This window comes from Lissotriton vulgaris, chromosome 2_1 (assembly GCF_964263255.1).
Source record: "Lissotriton vulgaris chromosome 2_1, aLisVul1.2, whole genome shotgun sequence".
NCBI classification, from domain to species: Eukaryota; Metazoa; Chordata; class Amphibia; order Caudata; family Salamandridae; genus Lissotriton; species Lissotriton vulgaris.
The window spans coordinates 1,032,331,065-1,032,345,019 of NC_141687.1; the positions used below are offsets into that span (position 1 = coordinate 1,032,331,065).

Consider the following 13,955-nt stretch of genomic DNA (forward strand, 5'->3'; position numbering starts at 1 on the left):
TTCTTTTCATAACCAGAAGCATAAATGCATTATTCTGCCTTTCCACCTGTGCAGATATAGAATTGATGCATTATATTTACATAAAGTTGCATAATATGTCATATCAAGAGAAATACAATTGGTCATGTTAGAAGCCTTTGTCTAGAACCTCACTGAACATCGATCATTCCCACTGATTAACTGTTTCTGATCACTTCAGAAATTGAATTATTATGGGTACCTTGCAAGAGCATATGTATTAGGGTGGCGTCTCATTTTGTCTCTGCTCCTCCGACCCAGAAACCACAATTCACCATGTGGAAAACCTTAACTGTGTGGAGTAGTATAATTTCTGATGGAGGTCTCTGCACTTAGATGCATCTATTTTTTCTATAAAGATCTGTGTATTTAATGATAATTGAATCCAGTGATAACATTGCCTTTATTTGAGAGTACTAGCATATGCACCTCTTTAGCAAGTCAAATGTAAAAAAAAAAAAAGAAAAAAACAAAACCAGAAATATTTCAAGTCTGCTTTAAGCATAGTGCTCGGACGATCTTTATCTTGTTTGGGGGGAAAAAACATGTATGTAACTGTAGAAGGATGTTGTGGAGGCCACTACTGTTTAAATACGAGTTAAAAGCTGATCCCAAATGGGAAACAGCGGTACAAATTGACCTGGCACTTTGGTACTCTACAGATGAACTATTGCTATCCTCATTTCTGCTTGTATGGCTGCTGGAATAAATTCAGTACATTTACACCTTCTCTTTGGGTATCTGTAGTAATGTAAAAGAAGATCAGGTCACGTAGGTTCCTGTAGAAAGATGTATTTATTATTTAGTTGACATGAGGTGGTGGTTCAAGATAGTAAAAGTATTTCTAAGGTAAATCCCCACCAGGAGCTGTCACCAGTCAGCTCAATCCTCATCTCCCAACTGACTCTAGCATCAGAGCATAACATTCTAAACAGTCATCCTGTATGGTAACATTCCATTTGATGACATAGGTAAAACAACTAGAAAGCCAACACTACAGTATCCCAAGGGCATGCAAATTCAATATCTGGTTTTTGAATTCCTTCAGTCTGCTTTGTAGGACAGTAATCCCAGCCTTGGTTTTTTAACTGTAGATTTCTCTTATATATTTTGACTATCTAACCTTTAGGGTTACAGTAGCCACAAGCACATCAACACCCTTCCACAGTCCTGGACAAAGAAGATGGGCAATCCTTCCTGTACACATACATGCCACCTTCTTGTCTGCTGGTGCATAATCTGATGACCACGCCACTGCCTCCGTGGAACCAAGGCCACTCTCTGGTGCGTTCTGTCTTTCTATGGATGTATTATTAAGTTTCTCATTGTTGACTTACAAAAATACCAGAAAGTATTTATCCCCATCATGTTTAAGTTCATGGAAAAATACTCTTTTGTACATCAAGTCATCAAATCATAAAAAGTTCCTAAAGTAAGCAACAAATGCTGAAATCCAAAGTAGGTTTGCCCCATTTATCCTGCATTACTAAAGGTGAATAATCTGAGAACACAGGGTCAAGAATTTCAACCTGAATGTACTCTATCATATTTACTATACCAGTTCTATTTTCATGCTTTCTAGTTTAGGACATGTATTTTGCCCTATTTGATGCCATCCATCAATTAAAGAAAAGTATTTCAATAGAAGGTGGAATCTGGCCCTGGCCTATGTTGGAGATTGAATCCACCTCTCAATAATCTGATAAAACTCACAATCGAGTAATGTTAATGCAACATTAAACTCACCATTGGGAGAAATAATTTAAATACATAGACAGCTCCCTAAATCCTAGAGGGTTAGATGTCACAGGGTGTATTGCGCCGATATCCGATGATATTCGGCGGGCGCGCGCCGAAGCCGCGCCAAAGCCAAGCCCGTCTGCGCCCGTCCGCGGCCGGACACGGCCCAGGGCCATAACCCCTGCCCCCCGACTGATGTACTCTTCCCGGCACTTAAAAGAGTTGAATGTTGGTAAGATCAGTCCGACCTGTACTATTGCCCCCCTGAAAGATGCGACGGTCACTCGATTATTTGTGTGTCCAGGCTGTGGATATCTTCTTCCCCAATCCAGTATTCCTGCCCATTCTGGGCTACAGGAGGGCAGGCCCAATGTTGTAGTGAACAGAGCTTCGCATGGATGTCGAGCTGCGCTCATTAATACGCGCTCACTTCCATGTCATAGCTTTTATATCAATGAATTTATTGTCACTCATGATCTGGATCTACTGTTTGCCACTGAGACCTGGGCAGATGCCGGGTCTGGTCCGGATTTCTGTAATGCTACTCCGGTTGGGTACAGTGTTGTTAGACACGATAGGCCTGTAGGAAGAGGTGGCGGCCTTGCTATTATCTTTAAGGATAAATATCGTACCACACTTGATCCTATAAATTCGGCTAACTGTGAATCAGCCGCTTTTGCTATTAGCATTACCCCCAAGCAGGCACTTAAGGGTGTCATACTTTATCGTCCCCCTGGCCCCCGTAATTCTTTTCTTTCCTCCCTTTCTGACCTAAGTGACAATATTATATGTTCTGATACATACACTATATTGGGAGATTTTAATTTTCACTTGGAAGAGCAGGACAACTCCGACACTGCCCAACTTACAGCTGATTTTTCCAACTTAGGGTTGCACCAACTAGTCAAGGGCATTACGCATCAAGCTGGACACTCCCTTGATGGTCTGTTCACGAATGACCCTGGCATATCTGTATTAGACATCATCCCAATTACTTGGTCTGACCACAGGGCCATTATCTTTCAAATAGACATACGACCTGTTGCCCCTTTAGTCTCCAGGCCTGGAACCAGAACGGGCACTCGTGCCTGGAAAACTGCAGATATGCCTCAGATGCTACATTTCCTGGCTTCCTCCCGTCCTCAGGGTGGAAATACTCCGGCACTATCGGCCTCAACTTTTCAGGACTGGATCCGAAGTGCCGCTGACCTAGTGGCCCCAGAGAAAATCACGAAGCCCAACAGAGTATCCCCCTCGGCCCCCTGGTACAATGAAGATCTTCGACTACATCGCCAACACTGCAGAAATCTAGAAAGGCGCTGGAGGAAGGTCTATTGCCCTATAGCCAGACAAACTTATAAAGATGCCCTTCAGATTTATAAAAAGGCAATCTTGGCCCGAAAAACTGAATTTTTCTTGGCACAAATTAAGACCGCTGCTAATTCAGCCAGAGAACTCTTCTCTGTTGTCACCAGCTTGTCTACCCCCCCTGCTGGGCCTGAAGTGGAGCCCTCACAGGCTTTTTGTAACGAATTAGCAGCCTTCTTTATCACAAAGGTTGCAGATATATATGCTTCCTTTGAAGATAACTCTAGAACTGAATGTAGAGGTGGTAGCGGGAAAGAAGCATTGTCTCACCACAACCATGACCATTTTCCATGCTTTCTACCCGCGTCACATGAGGATGTGATTAAAATTGTCTCTACCATCAAATCGGGCTCCCCACTGGATCCTTGTCCCCCAACCGTGATGTTAAAACTCACAGAAGTGATTTCCCGCCCTCTCATGGAGATCTGCAATATTGCATTTTCGACAGGCCAATTTCCAAGTATATGGAAGAACGCTGTCATAAAACCCCTCCTGAAAAAACCTTCCTTAGATCCCACAGCTGTTGCAAGCTACAGACCGATCGCGTGCCTGCCCTTTCCTGCCAAAGTATGCGAATACCTGATGAATAGACAGCTCTCAGAGTTCGTCGAGACTCACCAGCTTCTCGACGATACGCAGTTTGGATTTAGGAAAGGGCATGGAACAGAGACTGCCTTGATAAAGGCCTCTGACGAGATCAGGGTGATCATGGACCAGGGAGGGGCGGCTGTTCTTATCCTTCTGGATCTGTCAGCAGCTTTCGACACGGTCGACCATGCCACCTTAGTCGACCGTGTCACTGCTTTGGGGATTAACGGTTGCGCCAAGGATCTTATCTCATCGTTCCTGGCAAACCGTACCCAGACAGTAAAGTTGGGAGATTTCTATTCCCCTATCTCTGCACTCCCTTGTGGAGTCCCACAAGGCTCCTCGCTAAGTCCTATGCTTTTTAATATCTACGTAGCGGACTTGGCGAGGATAATAAAGGCCTATGGGATACAGCTTACATCGTATGCAGACGATACCCAGCTGGTGCTGGGTATCCACAAGGATGGTCTCACCGTAGCAGCCAACTTTCAGAAAGCTATGCTTGAGGTCAGTAGCTGGATGGCTCTGAACTGCCTTCGCCTCAATTCGGATAAGACCGAGATCATGACCTTTGGAAGACTCTCCCCTGAATGGTCTTTTGGTTGGTGGCCAGAAAAGCTTGGCCCTCCACCTGTCCCAGTAGAAAAAACCAGAAACCTGGGAGTGATCTTCGATAACAAGTTGGTTTTCGACATCCACACCAACAAGGTGGTGTCGTCGTTTTTTTTCATTCTGAAAAAAATCAAGAAGCTGCTGCCTTATCTCCCGCCGTCAGCTGGGAAGACTCTGGTCTCTACCCTAGTCTTCTCCAGGATGGATTATGGGAATGCACTTTTCCTTCACACCCAGAAGCGTGTCACAACGAAGCTGCAATCTATTCAGAATGCGGCTGCTAGGATTCTTCTCAACATCCCTCGTCGCAAATCTACCACTCTTGGTATTCGTCAGCTTCATTGGCTGAGAGTGGAGAGCCGCGTCAAGTTTAAGGCCCTCTGTATTGCTTATAAGGCTGTACATGGCACTGGACCTAGGTTCCTGGTTGAAGCTTTCCAGCTGTATACTCCTAGGAGGCAATTAAGATCGGCCAATAACAGTCTCCTCCCGGTGCCACGCACAAGATCGGTCACCTGGGGAGACAGGCGCTTTCTTGTGGCCACTCCAAAACTTTGGAACCTCTTGCCACTAGCCATCAAAACCGCCCCGAATCTGATGAGCTTCCGCAGGCTCTTGAAAACTTGGCTGTTTAATCAGTAAGAGGATGATTTGATGATAGACTCCAGTTGCTCTACAGCGCCGAGACACCTCCGGGTATTTGTTGCGCTATAAAAGTTGCGTAAATAAATATTGTGTACAACAGTGATTAGCTGAGCTGAAAGTAATGTCTATATAACAGTTATCAAAGTAGTATTCTCTGGCCAAATTAGGTATATTTCCAAGTTAGCCCAAAACAAATTAGTAACCCTCTGTGAGCTGCCCGTCAGAGATTGCAATACAGATTATATCCACTTGAGTTTAGTGAGGTATTCTCCAATTTACATGATCCGGTCTCATGTAGAATATGCTGTATGCGCTTCCTCACTGAACCCAGATTTCTTCTAATATTTTGTCTTTTAACATTCAAGTAATGCATTTTTAGTTGTAGACTCCCGGAATTGTGTTGAGTTTGTCTTCATCTGCTTGATAACTGCTCCTGTAAATTTGTTTACAATTCTTGCCTCCCTTATCCACTTGCACTCATCCAGCTCTTCCTCCTTACTACTACATCCATCACCAATGTGAGTTAAATTCATGGCCTGGCCCAGAGTGATCCTCTGAAACCCATACATTTCCCAACAAATGTTAGTGAGCAACTTTTATGGAAGACCAGACCCCACACCAGCAGACTGGTCCTCATCATTATTGGAATCAGAGCAGGGGTGGTCCCAGAGACGCCATCAGATCATGGAACAAAGGGAGGACCAACCCTCCATATGCCACCAATCAACCCAAGGCCAATGAATATCTGTGAGATATGGAAGACTCAGGGTTACCCTCACCACATTCTGCAGAGGGAGGCTAATAATTTTGCATTTGGCCACTGAAGCAGAGGGAAAGAAAGAGAAACTGTTTCAAACAATATTACACTGTGGCAAGTGAGCTCCCTTGCACCCCATCTTCTAGCCACCAAACCGAGGACCATCTTCAATTCATACTCACTAACATCCTTTCATAATCACTCAGCCTGCTAATGCTGAAAGGAGCTACATCATCATTTGTCTATTCGGAATTACCTTAATAAAAATAATAATTTAATAATAGGGTCCTACTACAATTCTCTAGATTGTCTTTGATAAGCTAACTGAAATCAGCAATTTTCTCAAAAAGCAGGAACTTTGGCTTCCACAGGACTTCAATTTCAGAAAATTAAATTATGTGCATCTCAGTGTATAATCTTGTCACACTGTAGAGATGGCTGCCAAGTGGGTCACAGAAGAGCAGCGTGCTCCTTGACTTTCTGTAATCTCACCAATATGTATGCATCTCAGTGATTAGCAAACCTGTCCTAACACAAGAGATCCTGAAGTACTCCATCTTTGTCCATGAATTGTGCAAACGTGGTAGTTTAAGTCTACTATGCCTGGGCTCCTGCCGTGAGCCTCCTGTTCTATGTTGCTACGACATGTTGATGTCGGACGTGAAGGCAACAGGTTTGGGGAAAGTGTCGGTTTGCTCCACTGACTGGCTTAGACAAACCATCTGTGAGTGCAAATATTTCCTGACTAAGGTTGATAAAGAGTTCTAGAAACAACTACTGTCTAACCATGCCAGTGAGAAACCTGATACTTAAGTAGAACTAAAGGATGAACTGATGATGAAAAAGCTGAAAGCAATGAACTCCCATTGATGCCAGAGGTCTAAGAGACGGAGAGAGGGCTATTAATGCGGATTCTGCATGTTATGCAGTACTTGCTTAGCTTCCTGTCTAGAGGAAAGTCAAAGACATAATGCTATTTGGCTGCACCCTGCACCAGGAAACAAGGCATAGTGCATCCGATTTTATAATGGGCAAGTGAGTGACCTTGCAAGAGATTCTTGAAATGAAATGAGTTTATTGTTATTAGCTAATAAAAACCATCACAATACAAATTAGGTGTACATATAAAAGAAATCCTTTTTACAATAATCAATGGTCTTAAAAACATGAACTAATATTGCTTTGATACAGGAAAATATTGTGGTCTCATTTAAAACATAACATAGTAAGATTCCTTCAGTCATTAATGTGGATACTCTGCACCGTTGTTATAAAGTGGCGTATACATCAGTATAAAAGTCCACAACTCCAAATGTCAACATCCTACTACTGTTTTAACATCGTATCAATGTATTGTACTCCTATGGCGAGGCAAATTCAATTCTGTTTGACTGCTTTGTCGTGAAATTGTAAAAACTTCAAAAGTAAGCAGTTTAGCTGAGGATCTGTAGGGGCCAGACTTCGCATGATGGCTTTTCTGCACATACAGATCCCTCTTTGATTAAATAAGCTCTTTAAAAGTGTATTGCGTACATTATTCAGTTTGGGACATATGGTGACCAAATGCACAAAACCCTTGTTTGAAGCATCACATAGTCTGCACGTATTTGGTTCTTTATATCACCATGCTGGTCTGTCTGACAAAGACGGCAGTTCACCTAAGTGCATAGCCAATAGTTTTTTCTTGAAATACACCAGATCGGTTAGGTTGCTGGTTGCAATGTAACGTAGGTTTGAATTGTCATCCAAGCGTGGGATCGCTGCATAAATGTGCTTTTGTCTTCAACTAGTGAATACATTTTTCCTGTTTTAGTCATGGCTCAGCAGAAAGTAGGATGCGATAAATTAAAGTCCCATAAGTCACCAGCATTGGTTAGTTGTAAAGATGATGAACTTTAATTCACATCATTATTCACAGATTCCCATAGAGCACTGATTAGAGGGCTGGACTCATTATTTCATATTTTATGCATGGATTTAATGAAATGATACTTCTTGCTGTGTCAATCCAAATTCAGACCTCTTTGAGGGGGAGAAGCATTACAGGGTAGACAAAATACCTGTTTGTATGTTTTGATTTGTGATCTATCCACCGTTTTGGAGTCCTTTCCATGCATCACTGTACTTGCGTAAGTTAGAGATGGAAGCAGTTGTGCTTTGATAACAGAGCAATGGTTGATAAGAGGGGCCATCTAGTTTGTTTGCAAGTGAACTGAATGAATGTATTAGAACATAATTTTTCTTAACCATATACTGTTGGTGTGCATGAAAATTAACTTTTATCAAAATTAAAACCCAAATATTTATAAGTACTGACATCTTCTATGGTTACGTTATCCAGCTCGATTTTAGTGAGGCAAGAGAATCTGGATGCAGGCATGTAAGATTTTTCCGTCACCGACAAGCGAAGGGAAGTTGGAAATACAAAAACTGGTAAACCTAAATGCTTTTAAGAGTGCAAGACTCAGATGTGAAGAATAAATAAATTAGAAGCAGCTTGAAAACGAAAACCTGGGTGTTTTCCTCTTGTGGAGAAAGACAGCAAAGCCCACAAATCGCTACGTTATCGGGGGCATCCAGTAAAGTGACTGCTGTAGCTTTGGCAGAGCTGTAAGTCACACCCAACACCAGTTTTGCAGAATGCAAAAGATTTAGGAATGTCTTTCTAAGCTCCCAGATTCCTTGATGGTTCTTGAACGGCTGGTATCGTACCGGATATTCTTTGTTTGCGAACCACAAAGACCTCAATGCAGTGATCTCAAATGAGATAAGACACTCAAACACCCAATGTGACATCTTAAGAACAGCATATAACTGAAGCTACCAGGTCTGATCCTCACCAAGTACATTAAAGACCAAACAGACCCCAATCTAATAGGCGCATAAGGGCAGATTGTTAAAGGTACTCCTTTAATAATAATATCCAACGCAGAACTTAAGCTCCATGGGTAACATGTCCCTAATATAACAGTTTCATACAAAGAGTCTTCATTTAATAAAGAGGAAAAGCAGGAGCCCATGCGCTCGAAGATTGGCTAAGAATCATGAGACTCTGGATGGAAAAAGCTTGGTTTTCACTTGGAGAAGCTGTTTACTCACGAGGTAGGTAATGGAAATAAGCAAGAGTAGGACTCAGAGTAATGCAATTACCGATAAGTAATAGAAGCATCCGAATAGATGATCAAGGAAAGAATGCCAGGTTGGGTCAAAAGACCCCATGCAATGCTGGCAGAAGGGAAACTGCTCCAGGTGGTTAAGAGACATTTAGCAAAGAGAATCTGGAAAAAAATACAAAATTGAATTTGATCTGTTAATAGATGCCAGAGCATCACTTTGGTTCCCAATAACAGAATAGCCAGTATCTTTATAGAACTAGATGCTCGATCCTCATCACTTATGGCATGAAATAAGAACCACCAATCAGTACTCCTTTAATAATAATATCCAACGCAGAACTTAAGCTCCATGGGTAACATGTCCCTAATATAACAGTTTCATACAAAGAGTCTTCATTTAATAAAGAGGAAAAGCAGGAGCCCATGCGCTCGAAGATTGGCTAAGAATCATGAGACTCTGGATGGAAAAAGCTTGGTTTTCACTTGGAGAAGCTGTTTACTCACGAGGTAGGTAATGGAAATAAGCAAGAGTAGGACTCAGAGTAATGCAATTACCGATAAGTAATAGAAGCATCCGAATAGATGATCAAGGAAAGAATGCCAGGTTGGGTCAAAAGACCCCATGCAATGCTGGCAGAAGGGAAACTGCTCCAGGTGGTTAAGAGACATTTAGCAAAGAGAATCTGGAAAAAAATACAAAATTGAATTTGATCTGTTAATAGATGCCAGAGCATCACTTTGGTTCCCAATAACAGAATAGCCAGTATCTTTATAGAACTAGATGCTCGATCCTCATCACTTATGGCATGAAATAAGAACCACCAATCAGTCCTTGGCTGAGAGTTGCCTCCGCTCCATAGAGCACATTGCCTTGGTCAAGTGTGTGCCTTCTGTCAAACTAGTAGAAATTCTGGATGCGAAAGCAATCCTGGATGCAAAAGCAATCCACAATGCAACTTTGGATGAACGTAAAAAAAGCGGATACTATGGATGTGATATTGGCAGTATGGAAACAGCAGGAGAACATTGTAGAATTGATATTTACTAACCTTGAAAGGAGCCCAGTTAATAGTAATAAGGACATAAGAAAATATATTATACATCACACATGAAAGTAAAGGATTTCGACAATCACTCCAACTTCGATTAGTGAGTCCATCAAAGAGGAAGGAAAGTCAACCTCCTCACTAGAGCCAATTGGCTCAGCAGATATTTAGAAGGAAAAATCTGCTGTTCTGTTCACCAAATTAAAGGAGCCCTAGCCCTGACCTATGCTGAGGGATGTTCAGGACTTTGGCATAAGGGAGTTGCTCCTAGAAAAATCATTTGTACGATGACACCCGTTTTGGATTTAAATTCCAAGTATTGCACAACTCTGCCATGTACATCTCAGAGATATGATGAACATACGAGAAATAGAAAGTATTAATCAAATATATTAGAGTTTACAATTATTTTGCATATCAAAGGCTTTAGTAGTGCAATTGATTCAAGTTGCGCTATCACGTACCCATAATATTTCAGTTTGCCTATCGAACAAAAATTAATTAATATTTTTATCAATATTTCGTTTTTGTTGCTTTTTGAAAAGGACATCGATACACAGACAATGGAAATAGGAGGCAACTATTGGAACAGGGATTTACAATGTGTCAGGGATCAATGGGCAATGACACTTAGGCACAGACACAGAAGATGGATGTATTGACACAGGTAGGTGAAAATATTTGGAAACAGAAACATGATCATTAGGAATAAAAGTTATACATGGGCTCGGGTCAGAGAAAGACACAGAGAGAACGCAGACCATGGTATTGGATGGCATTGACTTTGGGACAGGGAATACCTATTCAGGGGCAGATGTACTCCACTCGAGACCAGGGCCGAAATTTACTAGGATTTTATGTCAGGGTTGTGTCACTTTTATGGCACAGCCTCGATGCAAAACTTTATGATTCATAAAGCCACACAAATTTCAATTTGCGTGGCTTTGCGTGACTCTGTAAAAACAAAACAAGTAATGCAACACAGTGAAAAGTGGTGCCTTTTGTTACTTTGCATCAGGCAGGCTTTACATTGGTGGCGAATGGGCGTTTCCGTGCATCCCCCCCATGTATTTTGACACAAACCCATATTTACAAAGATTTCGAAACAAGGATTTGTGCTAAAAGGGTGCACCTCACTGAGTCGGATGTAACGGGACAAAATATTTTTATTTCTCCTTGTTATTTCCTCTTTTCATAAGTGCTCCTTTCTGCAGCACACATGCAAAGAGGAAATAGCATCTTACTATAGTTTTTGTGCAGGAGTGTACTCCTTCCTGCATAAAAACTAACCTAACCACACTGTGAGCACTCTTGTGCATAACACAAGGGTATCTGCATTGGGGTTAGGCAGCCACAAATGAACCAGTGCTAGGAGCGAGCAGAAAGGAGGCATATCTTTGAAAATATGTGGTGCTGTTCTCCCTTTCATGCACCGCAACTTCACTTGCTACATGGCAACTTCACCTGCTCTGGTGTGTTGTATGAAATGTTCGTAAATATGCCTCTAGTTTCTAGTGTTGATTATGCCACCTTCCAAAACAATTGTGTGTTTCTGGGCAAATCACTTACCTTATGTGCTCGGAATTCTTTCATGATTCTCAAACTGGATTTCGTTTGGGTTATTGCACTGAGACAGCTTTGGTTGAAGTGGGTGAATCAGTGAGAAGGACTGTTGATGCTGGTGCATCAGCCATATTAGTCTTGTTATTTCTATCAGCAGCATTCGACAGGGTAGCAAACTCCATCCTGTTGGATAGACTAAATCAGCTGGGCATTTGGGGGTGGCACTCTCCTGTATCTGGTCCTATCTTAAAGACTGTTAGCAGCAGGTCTTTCTCCAACCATTTAGATCTGCATCAAAACCCTTATTGTGTGGAGGGCCTCAGGGCTCTGCTTGAAGTCCGCTGCTCTTTAATATCTACTTGGTGCCGCTCTCGACTCTTCTTACATCATGGGGGTTGGGGGGGGCGGCAGAGAGTAGTTTTCTATGCGGGGCATACTCAGTGGGTGTTCTAGTTTAAAGAACAATGCGCGCCGGGACACCCCTGTGCTGGGGGTAGCTGTCGCGCTTAACAAATTACAGTATTATTATAAATTCAAGGAGTGCCTGAAGGACATTTCTAGATGGATGAACAGTAATTGCCCGAATTGAAATACAGACAAGACAGAGGTCCTGTTTGTAAGTCATGCTCCCCCTTCCCCCTGCATGCCTCTGGTGGCCTCTAGTACTGGGCTTGCCGCCGGTCCCGGCGAAGACAGCATGAAATCTGGGCATCAAGTGGGAAACGGATCTATCTTTTAGGGCTCAAGTACGGCATATCTCATCAGCATGCTTTGGGAAGCTGAGAATCATAAGGAAATTCCTTTATTTACTGCCAGAGGACAGCCACAGGATTATAGTCCATGCGCTAGTGACTTCTCAGTTGGATTACACCAACAGTCTATAGCTGGGGTTGCCAGCATACCCGATTTCCCCACACTTGAGCAGGCACACTGGCTTCTGGTAGCTAAGAGGATAGAATTCAAGGCACTGACCTTTGACTGCCGAGCCATCAACGACATGGGCCCAGGATACCTTAAGGTTAGCCTCTGCTCATATCATCAGGAATGGACTTTGAGATCTACCAGCGTCTGCTCTGTGTCCCTCGCTATGTTAAAACTCTCTGCCAACTCATTTGCACCAGATAGAGTCAAAACAAGAGTTCAGGTAGACCCTGAAAATCTGTCTCTTTAGTCAAGGGAGGCTCTACTGGTTGGCTAGTCCTCTTCTGTAATCTCCGAATAGAGCCAAGAAACCTCTATTTGAGGTAGCGGTGTGCTCAATAAAAGTTTGATTGAATCAATAAAAATGCATAACTGGACAATGTAAAAAACATATCCAAAGGAAAGAAACAAATACAAGAGTGTATTGTCTCAATTACATGTTCCCACCTGACCGCACCTTACATTTAGTGTGCAGTCTAGTGTCAACTGGTCCACACATACACAGCGCCTCGTCTTTAAGATGTGTCTGCTGGAAAAAAGTGTGCTTTCATGCTACTTAGGACGAGGGGGCATATTTAGGAGAGCTTTGCATCATGCAACATTGGACACAAACCTATAGGGAAGATTTATGAAGCCACACAAAGCTACTTTTCGTGGCTTTGAACGCCCTAAAAAAATCTGGAGCAAGTCAGCGCAGCACAAATCTCTGCATTCTGCAGCACACATAGAAAGGGGAAAAAAGCCCCTCGGGATTGCTTTTGTGCAGGAAGGTGCCCCTCACTGCACAAAATGGCACCGGCACAGGGGGAAACAGGAATGTGCCATATTTGATAAATACGGCACAATCATGCCCTTTCCCTGCGACGGAGGACAGCACAGCAAGGCGGTTTGCTGCACTGCCCTGTGCCACAAATTTCATAAATATGGCATATAGATTTTTTTATTTAAGTTCGGGCATTTTACGTCAAACAAACCCAGTGCCATATTTATGAAACTTGTGGCGCAGTAAAGTGTGGTAAGTCACCTTGCTGCGCTGCCCAGCATCACATGGAAAGGGCAGGAATGTGCCGTATCTATCCAAATAGATGCATTCTTGTCCTTTACAGGCCATTTGGCAACCTAGTACCAATATAGGATCCCTTGCACCATAGATCAAAATTGCCTGTGTTGTAGGCAGGATTGATTGTTTTTTGGGCAGGAAAGGGCACCTTCCTGCACAAATACAATCCTGAGCAGCATTTTTCTCTCTCATTTCATTTTTCATTTGATAACTTTATTTCGGTCAACAGACCATAAAAGTGCAGATAAAATACATACACAGTAGCACAGAATAATAAAACAATAAATAACGGTCCAGTCATATATTAGACCAACGAGCTGATTAAACTAGATGGTTATCAAAACGAATGGTATAAAATACATGAATAAACACAGTTATTATACAAAGCTTTTCCGTCTGCGCCACATACCAAATAGGAACCGTGATACAGCGAAAACAATAGGGGGGTGGGTATCATACCTTAAGACCCTACACGCTTGGACACAATGTCTAAATCCTAGGTTCCTACATAGTGGAATCAA

General features: G+C 42.5%; 1 protein-coding gene across 1 annotated transcript in view; it reads right to left on the reverse strand.

The window, feature by feature from the left end:
- UPP2 (uridine phosphorylase 2) overlaps positions 1–13,955 on the reverse strand; it is a 162,879-nt gene that overhangs the window by 72,581 nt on the left and 76,343 nt on the right. The gene's annotated exons all lie outside the window — the stretch shown is intronic.